This window comes from Polypterus senegalus, chromosome 12, assembly GCF_016835505.1.
Source record: "Polypterus senegalus isolate Bchr_013 chromosome 12, ASM1683550v1, whole genome shotgun sequence".
Classification (NCBI taxonomy): Eukaryota; Metazoa; Chordata; class Cladistia; order Polypteriformes; family Polypteridae; genus Polypterus; species Polypterus senegalus.
The window spans coordinates 151,117,860-151,132,433 of NC_053165.1; the positions used below are offsets into that span (position 1 = coordinate 151,117,860).

The 14,574-nt window shown below is 42.1% G+C and overlaps 1 protein-coding gene across 1 annotated transcript in view; it reads right to left on the reverse strand.

Moving 5' to 3' along the window:
* Nucleotides 1-14,574, reverse strand: part of tnfaip8l3 (tumor necrosis factor, alpha-induced protein 8-like 3) — a 117,374-nt gene that overhangs the window by 34,430 nt on the left and 68,370 nt on the right. The gene's annotated exons all lie outside the window — the stretch shown is intronic.

Genomic DNA, 14,574 nt, shown 5'->3' on the forward strand with positions numbered 1-14,574 from the left:
AACGGCAGCCAGAGGAAAATGTAGAATGTTCAGCGGGAACGGCTTCTCCTGGAGTGGGATATGTGGGAGCACCGAGAGCCAAAACCAAACGACAAGCGCATGTGGGGAGCCGAGTCGGGCCAGAAGTGCTTAGGTACATTTTAATAAAGGCCAAAGAATTTGCATATGCTGACTGGTTGACAGAATTATCAGCCGATCTTATCATAGACGCCATTCATATTGTGTCAGGAAGGGCTTTTCATTTAATCAAATCTCTTCTAAGTAAAACTCTGTGGTATTTTTATTCTTCTGCATTAGCATTTACTTCTCTGTTGGGTTTTTTGTTCTGTAAAAGAACCTGACGCAGTCAATTAGGCTGTGGCCTTTAATAACCCAGGCCTGCCGGTTTAGTGCAACTAACTGTTTATCTCTAAGCAAATAACTTCACCTATCTATCTATCTATCTATCTATCTATCTATCTATCTATCTATCTATCTATCTATCTATCTATCTATCTATCTATCATATAGTGCCTTTCATATCTATCTATCTATCTATCTATCTATCTATCTATCTATCTATCTATCTATCTATCTATCTATCAGTTATATAGTGCCTTTCCTATCTATCTATCTATCTATCTATCTATCTATCTATCTATCTATCTATCTATCTATCTATCTATCTATCTATCTATCTATCTATCTATCTATCTATCTATCATATAGTGCCTTTCATATCTATCTATCTATCTATCTATCTATCTATCTATCTATCTATCTATCTATCTATCTATCTATCTATCATATAGTGCCTTTCATATCTATCTATCTATCTATCTATCTATCTATCTATCTATCTATCTATCTATCTATCTATCTATCTATCTATCTATCTATCATATAGCACCTTTTATATCTATCTATCTATCTATCTATCTATCTATCTATCTATCTATCTATCTATCTATCTATCTATCTTATAGGTCCTTTCATTTCTCTCTCTCTCTATATAAAATCCAATGTCTGTCTCTCTGTATGTCTTCGCTTTTCACGACTTAAAGGATTTAGAACGGGTTTTTTTCTATAATTTGCTTGAACATTCAGGTTGATTTTGGAACTCTCTCATTGCGCTAAGTATCATAGTTCGCATGCAGGAGCGATTTATTCACGCTAATCCGAGACAGAGGATGCGTGCTGATGGGATGGGTGGGGAGCTGGACCCTCCTCACTCATGCGCCAGCCTCCGTTCGAGTCGCTCTACCTGTTGCCACGTGTTGAAGCGGTCCTTGCCTCTGCTTAGCTAGCGATACCTGTTTGTTTATTGATTTTTTTATGTTTGTCCTCATTCACTACTACGCGGACGGAGCCACAAGGAACAGCTAGTCTATTATATAATGTCTTTCATATCTGTCTGTCCATCTTTCTAGTGACTTTCATATCTATTATATAGTGCCTTTTGAAAATGTCTATCTTTTAAAAAAAAATTATATATTTTTACTTTATATATACATTTCATTTTTTTTCCAAGGATTTTTCCACCAATGTGGACATGCGTCATGTCAGCAAATGTCTGCATCATATGCGTTTCCGTTTGTTCTAGAGCAGCCTGAGATACTGTACTTTTTGTAAATGACGTGAACTTGATATTGTGGACGGAGATCATTTTTGCTTAAAAACACAATTTTTAAATGAGCGTGTAGTATCGTGGACGTCGCCTTAGATACCAAAGAATAAGAATAAGAATAACTTCACCAAAAACAAAGCAAAGAAATGTAAGTAATCAATATAAATACATTTGAAAAGAAGAAATGGGGAGCAATATCAGCGGAGAGCCAACATAAGTGTAATCTGCCGCAGATGCTGACACAAACACTAACACACACACACACACAAACCCCAATGTTAACAGTAAAGGTTTCAAGCGAGACCCTAATCCCCACAGCACTATTTCCTAATGGGGTGAGTGCTGAAGCTCAAGTCTGTTTTGTTTGTAATATTTTTAAAAGGACACACGACCCTCTTGAGATAATTTAGAATATAATTCTCATAAAAGGCTGTGCCTATCGTTCAGCTAGAATATCAAGTGGTGATGCTCATTTACTATGATGCTGTTCACAATGCGACAACAGCAGAAGACCAATCCCAGTAGCAGGACATTAGCCCATCTTGTTTTTAAACAGCAATGATTTTATAAATGTCATCTGTTATATGAAATGGAACCACTAGGCCACTGTTACACTGCTAATAATGTGGTCACTGCAGACGCTCACAGCCATTTTGCCTTTTAAGACGACTCCATGCCCAAGAAAGGTTTATGCCAGTGGTTCTCAATCTGTGGGGCGCGAAGTAACAAAATGGGGGGGGGCGCAAAGATGTAAAAAAAAAGAAACCAAGAATCGAAAATATGAAAAATACATCTATTGAAACCAAAACAAATGAACTTAAACTACATTCTGATCCTAGAAAAATAAATATAGAGTTAGATAAATGTCGATAAAAGTTAAGTAGGTATAATAAAATATGCATCTATGATATGTAATTAATTAAAAAAGAACAAATTGGTATTAGTGGGCTCCTTACAAAAAAACGTTAGGGGGGGACCGCAATTAAAACTGTTATGAAAACTCGGGTCGCAAATACTTAAAGGTTGAGATACGCTGGTTTTTGCTGTAATCCGTTTTAAAAACTGCTTGTACTTTACTGCTAAAATCTCAAGAGGGGCCTTCATCTTGTATGGCAGTGTTTATAGTTTGATGGCCTGTTTTACTTTGAAAGGGCAAAACCTGCAGGAATGCGATTGCTCTTCAAACTGCGCACAATTCAAGGGGGTCTGATTTGTAACGTGTTCGCTGTTTACGACTCTGACAGTTTTGTGGGTAAAATTCCAAGTGACGCCCCTCATCTACTATGGTAAAGTTTACAAGGTGATCGCTCTAGGACAGGGGATCTTAACCTGAGGAGGTCTATGGATAAGTTTCAAGGGGACCACGAGGGTCAGAAAGAAATGAACCTTTATATTCACTGTACAGCCCAGTACTGTTGATTTAGAGTAGTATTAGTAATGGTAGCAGGAAATGTAATAGTAGTAGATCTGTTTTAATTTGCACAAGAGGATTGAATTTCATAATCCTAATGAGTGGCCATTACTTTTTACATAAAAAAGGAGTGTTTACTTTAAAGTTTAATAATAGATAGATAGATAGATAGATAGATAGATAGATAGATAGATAGATAGATAGAGAGATAGATACTTTATTAATCCCAAGGGGAAATTCACATAATCCAGCAGCAGTATACTGATACAAAGAAACAATATTAAATTAAATAGTAATAAAAATGAAAAGAATTAAAATAAAATTAATGTTCGCATTTACTCCCCCGGGTGGAATTGAAGAGTCGCATAGTGTGGGGTCTCCTCAGTCTGTCAGTGGAGCAGGACGGTGACAAAAGTCTGTCACTGAAGCTACTCCTCTGTCTGGAGATGATCCTGTTCAGTGGATGCAGTGGATTCTCCATGACTGACAGGAGTTTGCTTAGTGCCCGTCGCTCTGCCACGGATGTTAAACTGTCCAACTTTAATCCTACAATAGAGCCTGCCTTCTTAACAAGTTTGTCCAGGCGTGAGGCGTCTTTCATCTTTATGCTGCCACCCCAGCACACCACCGTGTAGAAGAGGGCACTCGCCACAACCGTCTGGTAGAACATCTGCAGCATCTTACTGCAGATGTTGAAGGATGCCAACCTTCTCAGAAAGTATATTCTGCTCTGAGCTTTCTTACATAGAGCATCAGTATTGGCAGTCCAGTCCAATTTGTCATCCAGCTGCACTCCCAGATATTTATAGGTCTGCACCCTCTGCACAGTCACCTCTGATGATCACGGGGTCCATGAGGGGCCTGGGCCTCCTAAAATCCACCACCAGCTCCTTGGTCTTGCTGGTGTTAAGGTGTAAGTGGTTTGACTATTTGTCTATTTCATATATGTATGAGACAATCAAATCTCAGTAAAGTACATTATATTCATTGCATGCAAAATTATGTTTATGTGAATATTTCTGGGGAAGGGGGGTCCACAGCTTTCATCAGATTCTAAAAGAGGGTCCATGACTCAAAAAACTTTAAGAATCGCTGCTCTAGGAGATCATGTCTGTCTTGGTGTTGTAATTTCTGAGGGGGGCTACACCTAAAATGTGTTATAATACAATCATCACAATGCTCAATTGCTAAATGATATCTTAGGGAGGCTCACTCATCGGCTATGGCACAGTTTATAAGTGTCGTGACTCAGGAGTCTCAAAACCACTTCAAAGGTTGCCTGCGTGGCGGGGGGTTACTGTTAAAACCCCAAGTTGATACAAAAAGACACTTAAAAAGATCTTCATTAAATAAAAGGTTTATTTAAATAAAAATCTCTGTAGTTCCAAAGAGCTCCTATGAGCACAAAGGAATTACCTGAAAAGGCAAGGCAATCCACAGCAACCAAAGTCCAAAAACAGTCGAAAACAGAGCACAGGATCAAAAAACCCAGGGAATTACAAAGCAAAGTTAAACACAAGTAATCCCTCCACTCCATAGCGCCTTTGAAATGAACCACCAGGAACTGACTGTGGAAGGCCCTCCAATATAGAGGGTGGTGGGCAGTGATTGGCAGGGAAACACCCACAAAACACATGGGACGTAATCAAATAAACACAAAAAAAAACCCCATAAATAATAAACAAAAGAAACATTAGTACAAATAAATGAAACAAAATCAGACAAAAAACACAAGTTTGAACCCCAGCCGGGGAGAAATGCTGGCTGAAACACAACTTTCACTAGAGGGGGATAGACCACCAAAACCCTGGCTAGCTAAACAGATAAACACAGAAACGTTATAAAAATAAAAAGTTTTATTCTGTAATACTATGAAGCTCCGAAGAACACAATGACAAAAAGGACTTCCCTAACTCACAAGGCAATCCAAGAAAACAAAATCCCAAATCCAGAGAATGGAGAGGAAAAGAGGGTCACAAATTGCAGGAAGCCCAGCGAAATACAAGAAACCATCCAAATACTCGCTAGCACTTTCCAAATGGACCACCAGGAATTGTGGGAGACCCTCTGGATTTATAGGGCAGAGGGGCAGTTCCTGGAGGTGATTGGCAGGTGGCCCCACCTCTTGGGGGGAACCACTCACAAAACACATGAAGCATCACCAAGGCAGAGTACACATATAATACATGAAAGTAACATTAACATAAAACGATCACCCAAAAGGGAACCTAAAAATACATAAAACGAGAATATGGACCCCGAAATTGAACAATAAGTGGCAAAAATTCTGAAAGGGCACCTCCTTCAGAAATGCCTTGAACACGGGAATGATGCCTTATAAATAAATGTATTATTATTATTATTATTATTATTATTATTATTATTATTATTATTATTATTATTATTATTAATAATTTATGATGTGATCAGGGGCGGCACGGTGGCGCAGTGGTAGCGCTGCTGCCTCGCAGTTAGGAGACCCGGGTTCGCTTCCCGGGTCCTCCCTGCGTGGAGGTTGCATGTTCTCCCGTGTCTGCGTGGGTTTCCTCCGGCGCCCGGTTTCCTCCCACAATCCAAAGACATGCAGGTTAGGTGGATTGGCGATTCTAAATTGGCCCTAGTGTGCGCTTGGTGTGTGGGTGTGTTTGTGTGTGTCCTGCGGTGGGTTGGCACCCTGCCCAGGATTGGTTCCTGCCTTGTGCCCTGTGTTGGCTGGGATTGGCTCCAGCAGACCCCCGTGACCCTGTATTCGGATTTAGCGGGTTAGAAAATGGATGGATGGATGGATGATGTGATCATTTTGTAATGGCAAGTTTAGTAATTGGCCCCTTTACTAGACTGGGCACATTTCACCAAGAGAATTTTAAGGAACAGTTTGTAATCAAAGTGTGAAATATGCACAGTCCTTCTGGGACACCCTAATTAACCTTTGGGAATTATAAAATATATATATATATATTTATAAATAATAAATATTCTTAAAAACATATTATGATCAGTGCCAGCGCTAGGTTATTTTGCACACTAGGCCAAGCTTATTAGTGCACCAACCGACTGTTCAGTAGGTATCCCATGCGGCTGGCTCCCCATCCTTATGATCTGCGCCCTAATTGAGTGATTGCCTAATTCGCCTTAATGGTGGCACCAGCCCTGACTTTGGGTGTACAAATCATTCGGTGCCCATTATAGAGCAGACAGCTCATTTGCAGGCTGTGTGGGAAGGCAGCGAGCTCTGAGAAGGCTTAAGAAAAAACAAGGGAAGCTTCTGGGTGGATTTCAAGAACGAGGCCGGAGACTTTTCATCGGAAAAGAATAAATAGAAACCCTACGCAGCTGTTACTGCTTGCCTTGGTCTAAGTGATGTGGAAGAAATGTGACGGCGACTGCTGATCCTGTGAAACAGTGTGAGGCCAGCCACATCTTAGAGCCAGTTGTTGTTGCATTGTTTCCTGTGGCCATAACAGAAATTAAGTCAAATCATCAGACTTGTTCAGCTCTTACATTGCATGCTTTTATTCGACTATAGCCTGCTACTGGGCTAACCCATTAGGTAGTGTATGGCGCAGTCCTTCTGTCTCAGGAGTTTCTTCACTGATAGAAGATGATCCTTCTCATATTATGGACACAAGGCAGGAGTAGACCTTGTAACATCCACTCTGAGAGGAACCCCAATATTATAACACTAGCTGTGTTTGGTCTTCGGGACAAAAACAACCGGACAATTCCCTAGCAGTTTTCCTCTATTCGTGAACTTGGAGACATGTCAGCTGACTCTTAAGAATGACCAAGTGCAGAGGACGTGGACCACCCCCAACCGTGATTGCTGCCCCCACTGGCTTTTGTAAGAAGACACTGGCTATGATACCATATCTTAGCTGTATCGCTGGCACATGAGTCCTATTAATCTTTGTCTTGAGAAAATTCCTCCAGATAGATAAACTTTTTAGTAAAAACTTCAAGCCCTGCCCTCCATTGCTGAGGTGTTTCACTTGCACGTTTGTTGTGAACCACGGCATTTGCTTCCTTTCAACGTTGTGCCTCTTCATCTGTGACACTAGCATGGCTTTGTTGTTGTGTGGGAGGCGTTTGCTGCACACGGGTCTTTCGTAGTGAGAAGTGCGGTGCATGCAAGTGGCGAAAAAATGTAAAAGTGCATGCATGCGCCTTCTAGTGGCTGTGGTTGGGCGTGACTGCTCCATACACACACAGGACTTTCATTTGTATGGATCTAATTAGAACAATCTTGGTGAAAACAGGTCGTTTGGGCCAACAAACCTTGCCAGTCTTGCTCACTTCATTCTTCCAAAATAACATCAGGTCAAGTTTTGAAGGTCCCTAAAGTGGGCAGTAAGGGAGATTTGAACCGGCAACCTTCAGGACGCCAGCACAGATCCCGTAAGAGTGTAATGGGTTGACCAGTGGGCAAGTATTCACCTGAATTCAATAATTTGGAGGGGTGTCCCAATCAGTACTTTTGGCAATATAGTGTGAGCTTCCTTTGAAGGGTGTCTGTGCTCAGCCTTAGAGGTAGGGTAAGGAGCACAGGCGTCTGGGAGAAGCTCAAAGTAGTACTCCTCCACATTGAAAGTGGCCAGTCTGATTAGGATGATGCCACCTGGATGGATACCTATGGAGGTGTTTCGGATATGTCCAACCATGGGGTGACCTTGGGGCATAATGATGAGAGATACTGAACATATCATGTCTCCCAGCTGGCCTGAGAACACCTTGGTATCTCCCTGGAGGTGTTTAAGTAGGTAATTGGGGAAAAGAGACAGCTGGGCAATCTGCACCCTGGACCAGAGATGCAGTAGAAAATGGACAGATGAACAAAATGTCTAAGTGTATATGTATCTTGGAAATTTGAAGTTCTGTGTGATGCTGGTACAAAGTGGGGTTGCTTTTCTTTGCAATTCACCTACTTGTCTGTCCAATAGCACCAAAGGAAGATTCCAGTCTTTAGCCATCACTAGAACACTAAATGGACCCCCAGTTATCATGGGGTATTTCACATACAGATTATAATGAAGTTGTTGTGATAGACTGCACCCATTTTTCTGCCCATAAAGGGACACCCTCCTTCCATGGCACGATTTGTAATGTGATCAGCATCGAGGATGGCATCCATTTTTCCTCTAAAATACCAAGAATAGACCCTCATCTCCCAAGGTAAGGTTTATGACGTATTTCATGTTGAAAACCACAAGGATTTTGACTGTACAATTTTAGGAAGAGATTGCTTAAAATACTGTGAAGTACTGGCTACAGTGATTGAGGGGTCCAGATGGCCATCAGTGCCCTGCATGGTCTTCCAGAAGAAGCAGAAGTGGCACAATGGTATCAGGCAGAGTACTACGGTCATTAATGATATTAATGGCCACCCTTCTACTGCCTAAACAAATGATTCATACCCTCGTAATTCACTCCCGACATTCGTTGGTTAGTTGGTCCAAAGTCTGCAGATTGCTGCGGAGCTTGGCCAGGATTTCCATTTTAGGCTGCCGCTTGTGGCTTTATCTCATCCAACTATTTCTTCCTGAGTAGCGCCTCATGCTATAAAATCATCACATTAAAACTTGCCTTCTGATGGCTTATGCCTGCTTTCTTTCATACGGTGTTATGACAGCGTTAAGTGTCTCGTGTGAGCGGTGGTGCCGTTTTGAAGAAAGACCCATCACCGTGCAGAAAGGAGATAAGCACCATGACTTTAAAGACAAGACGCTGAAAGCTTTAAGGGGGGAAAGGTCAAGCTCCCAGAATAATGTCTCGCTCAGTCGGTGGCTCCTGCAAGTTCCTGGAAATGTGTATAGGCTCCTGGGTTCTTGATTTGTTATTAAACAGGTACGTCAACTCACAAAGTAGCACAGTCATTAGTTTACTTGTTTCCATCCTTCTCTCAGGTTTTCAGTCAATGTTTCCATTACCGTTTTTAGATATTAGTCTTTCTATCAGCTTCTAAAAACTTAAAACGTCTGTCAATTGCAAGCCAACTGACTCACACAGTTACCTTCTCTACAGCTCCTACTAAAAACTCTCGTCCTCTTCTACACTTCCTTAGACTCCACCACCTCTTCAGTGATGCGATGAAGCCCTCAGAATGAGGAGTTTCTTCATTGGGGAAGCCAGCTACAGGAATTCATTAACGATTTGATTAGTTTCAATTGTCACACATGTACGCTTAGGGGTCTGACAAAGGGTCCAATTCAATGTAATCAAACAGGAGAAATGGGTTGGTAGTGAGTATTAATGCCTTTCTCTTCTTCCTAAAGACCTACTGAAAAAATATCATAATCTCCAAACACTTCTATCCCTTGCTTATGACATCACTTCCTTCTGACCCTGATGACATCACTTCCTGTTCCTGTCCTGACAGCTCCACTTCCTACTTTCTATTTCCTGCCGACTTTCTATACGGTGCTCCAGATCTAATTATGCAATTTTCATTACGCTATAACTTATTAAGTTTATTACATAGAAAATCACCCGAAAAATCCCAGACCATCGAAAAGTGTGCGAAATGAAGACATGAAGAATCGTCTTCTTGCCAAACTGGAATCGTCCCCGCATAAATCAAAGTCATCCAGACAATCTGAATCTGCATAATTAGATCTGGACCACCCTGTTTAAAGAACATCCATTAACTCATGTTTTTTGTCTTGTGTTGTTTACAGCAATTTAAGACCGGTATCAGTCTTTTTTGATTACTCCAAACTTCACGATATACAGAGATGATCCCCAAACCTTTTTGCCTTATTACACCATCCGTCTCTCAGGTTCACAGTCGATGTTTCTACCAACACAACTCTACCGTTTTTAGATATCAGTCTCTCTATCAGCTTTCCAGAACTTAAAATGACTGTCTATTACAAGCCAACTGACTCACACAGTTACCTTCTCTACAGCTCCTACTAAAAACTCTCGTCCTCTTCCACAGTTCCTTAGACTCCACCTCCACTACAGTGATAAGGTTGACTTCTTTAATGAATCCCTCAGAATGAGGAGTTTCTTCTTTGGAGAAGCCAGCTACACAAATTCATTAATGACTTGACTAGTTTCCATCCATCTCTCAGGTTCACAGTCGATGTTTCTACCAACACAACTCTACCATCTTTAGATATCAGTCTTTCTATCAGCTTTCCAGAACTTAAAATGACTGTCTATTACAAGCCAACTGACTCACACAGTTACCTTCTCTACAGCTCCTCCCATCCCTGGTCTACTAAAAACTCTTGTCCTCTTCCACACTTCCTTAGACTCCACCGCCTCTGCAGGCTGACTTCTGTAATGAAGCCCTCAACATGAGGAATTTCTTCATTGATAGAGCATACCTTTCTCATATTGTGGACAAGGCCCTCAATCAAGCCAAGAGCTTGAGAGCTTTGTAACAAAATAATGAAGCTCGCCTCATATTGGTTCTTCCATTCCACCGTGACGCTCTGTTTTTCCCACGGGTCATCCAATAAAATTCCCTAATTTTGCAAACTGATTCTTCTACAGGAGCATTTGTTTCCCAACCCACCCTTGATTTCCACCCGTCGACCACCTAACCTAACGTGCGCAAACTTCTCGACCGCGGCTCACTTCACAAAGGAGAGCCACATTCCTCCCCAGATGCTTTGAGCCATAACAAGAGCTGCTGTGTCACTTGCAAATATGTTGCCAATTTAAAAATCTTTGGTGCATTTCTTGTAGGAAGTGTCCAGCCATCTAGATACAGTAAGTGGAACAGACGTTAAAATTAAAGGCCTTGAGATGTTAAAATCAAAGACCTCACAAAGCCTGTTGTAGAACTCTTCACTTCCCTTGATCAAAGTCCCACTGATCTCTCACTTTGTGTTCTTTCATTGGGCTTCAAAGACACTTTTCAAATAAAACAAGAAGCTCAGGTCATTCTTAGCCTGAGATCGCATATTTCTCCAGGTCTCCAAGTTTTTCATCTCTCCATTGATCTCCTAGGATGCCAGCTTTTTCACACCTACCCTCACCTTTTCTCCTTTCTTCTGCCCTGACTTCTATATATGTGTGTGTTATCCGCTCTTTCCTTTTGAGTTGCACACTCGATGAAGGCCCTACAGCTGAAACGTTGCACCTTTAACCTTCTTTTTTTTTCAGTGTGGAAATGACTCTTAACCTTTCTACCTTTACAGTCATTAGTGCTGACGCCACATAGCCCCGAAGCTCTCTGTGTGTGCCTCCTGGCCTGTTTGCATGTTGTCTGTTTGGGATTTTCCTTTCCACTTTTGCTTGTTAGGTTAGCTTGGGGACTCAAAACTGACTTCATGTGGGAGTTGCCGTGTCCTGTCATAGGCCGTTGTGCCATTCAGGGTTTGTTACCTTGCACCTTGTGATGCTGGGATAAGTAACCCCATATTAGATAAGTTGGCTTGAGAATGGATCCTAATGCAATAGGTGATGTTTCCATGCTTTTTCAAATGTTCCATATTGGTTCAGCTTTTTCTAGTGGAAATGAACCACATGAGAACCGACTGAACTGAATGTGGTGGCTCAGTGGCTAGTGACTCCTGGACCCTGCCTTTGTGGGTTCTGCACATTCCTCCCCATTGACGTTAGATTCCCTTCACATCCCAGAGACATGTGCTGCAAGGTCGCTTGGAAGCTCTAAATGTGGTCAGTAAGAGAAGGAGTGAGTGTGCCCCCTAGTGGACCAGTGCCATGTCCAGCATCTGCAAGATTAAGTAGATTGAAAATGAATGAATAGGTGGATGAATTGAATTTCCAGAATTACGTTTAAAAATTAATAGGCATTTATTATGAGGCACTTTTTAAATTTACACATGTTGTAGATGTGCTCATAATGAATGGCCTGGTGTGAATGTGTGTATTGGTGCACCCTGAGATGGACTGGTGGGTCCATCCAGGGTTGGGTGCCCTCTTTGCATAGTAACCTCCAAATCGATTTTTTTTTTAATTAAACGCAGTTTAATATAGTAAAGAATCAATTCACACATCTGCTCAGTTAGAACAGAAGAACATAAGACATTTGACAGGCCATTTAGTCCATTGAGCTCGTTTGTTTAGCTAATAGCTAAGCTGTGCCCCAATATCTCATCCAGGTCCTTCTTAAAGGTTGTCAAGGTTTTTGTTTCAGCTCCATGTCTCGGTAGTTTGTTTCAGACCTCCATAACTGCTTCGGTCCTAAACGCACTTCTCCTTCATTTCCACTGACGTTCTCAAGTAAGTGATTCACCATTAAGTTGAAAGGATTCTGCAGGATCTACCATAACAATGCCTTTAGGGATTTTGAAAACCTGGATGGAGTCCCCAAGCAGTCTCCTCTCCTCGAAACTAAGCAGGTTTCATTCCTTGAGCTTGTCCTTTAGTCCCATCATGCACTGGGTTGCTCACCTCTGCACAGCGTTAAGTGCTGCTCTGCCTTTCTTTAGCATGGTGACCAGAACTGCAGCCTGTTGTGACTGTGAGAGCAAGTAGGTTTCAGAAACACTTCTAAAAATTCTCACTAGAGAGGGAAATCTCATCAAAAACCCCAGCTAGACACCAAGAGAGCCTTATATAATCTTTATAAAGTAAAGGTTTCATGTCACAAAAGTGTTCTACAATAACAATAAAGATCCATGGAGCACAAAGATTTGAACATAAGAAGAAATTTGACAAGTGAGAGGAGAACATTCAGTCCATTAAACCCGTTTGTTTAGCTAATAGCTAATGTGTCCCGACATCTCATCCAGATTCTTCTTAAATGTTCTCCAGGTTTCTCCATGTCTCTGTAGTTTGTTCCAGAGTCCCACAACTCTTTGCGTAAAGAAAAGCTTCCTGGCTTCAGTTTTAAATACATTTCCTTTTAACCTTTTCAGGGTGGATGTCAACTACTGCCAACAGGGAGGGTTGAGGACAGTAACCAGCTGTAAACGGTGACAAATTAGACCGTTACGTTTCAGTTTGATTCTCTTTGCTAGAAAAGAAAGTTAGCTTTGTTGGTTTGACCGAGATTAATGGCACTGACATCTGGCGAGAGCTCGAAGAGAATGCATAAAGCAAAATACTCCATGGATGATGTCTCATGTATTATCGCTGATTCGGACTCTGACTTGTCAGACTCTGTTTGTGATGCAAGTGATCTGGAGATCGAAAACGAAGGTGAGGTGCCGGCATCAGCTGATCGTGGTGCTGGACGTGTTTGTGTGGCTGATACGCCTACGTCAATGTTCACCTGGGAGGACCGCAACTTACAAGGACAAGAGGTACAAACCAGATTGAGTCCCACTGCGACCACTGCCTCCTCTGAAAAGCCATGACAAGATAGCCTAGCAGCCAGCCTGCCGTACATTCCTGACAGTCTGCGTAGGTTTCCTCCGTGGTACTCCGGTTTCTTCCCACAGTCCAAAGACATGCAGGTTAGGTGCATTGGCGATCCTAAATTGTCCCTAGTGTTTCCTGCCTTGTGCCCTGTGTTGGCTGGGATTGGCTCCAGCAGACCCCCGTGACCCTGTAGTTAGGATATAGCGGGTAGGATATCTGCCACAAATCCAAGCTGTCCAAATCCTTCTGTGATGATATAACGGATTCCAAATCATCTGCTAATCCACCTTTCCTGGTATCATCTGCAAACTTAACCAGCTTGTTGCTTATATTCCTATCTAAATCATTTATAAATATTAAAAATAGAAGCGGCCCTAGCACTGCCCCCTGCTGGTCACCACTCTTAACTTCTCCCAATTCTGATGAGGTTCCTCACACCATCAGCCGTGTCTGAGCCAATTCTGCACCCATCTACACACCACACCCTGAACTGCCACTTCTTTAGTTTGAATGAACATTAATATAAAACATTAATATAAATAAATGACCCAACAACGAGCAAAAAAGGACATAAACCAAGACTCTGGACCCCACCGAGGGGAGGACCCCTGTCTGACACACACACACACCACACTCCAGATGCCATCCCGCTAGTTTAGTGAATAGTTCCTGAATCTGAGTGTGGGTTCTGGAGGCCATTCTCAAGTCATGGGACACAGCACTGGTCATGACCTGGTGCCCCCCCAAATGCCAAGATGGTTTCTAATTTACATCTGTTACTGTGCCCCGCCCACCACTACAATCCAAAGCAAACAACTTCAAGCAGAATCAATAAACGGATAGCCAGGAGGTTTCCTTTGAGATCAGAAGAACGCGCTTAATAAGCAATTATTAAGAGTAAAAGCGCCTTCCTCGAGCTCGGCCATCATTACGCTGTGACCGCTTCGCCTGCCCGTAGCCAAATCTCAACATCTCTAAGAAATGAGAACCGGAGCCTTTCATGTCAGCAGGCCTAAATAAAAGAGAAACTTTCTTCAAACAGTAAACTCCTGAAGGGCACGACCTGCGCGAGGCAACTAAAACAGAATTAATTGGTTTGTGCCTTAAAGTGACGGCTCAGTGGGACATATTGTGATCGGCGAGATTTGACCCCGGCAGTCTCCTTGGAAACCAGCCAGCGCCCACTCACACACACACACACTCACACACACACACACACACACACACGCACACACACACACACACACACACACACACTCACACACACGCACACACACAC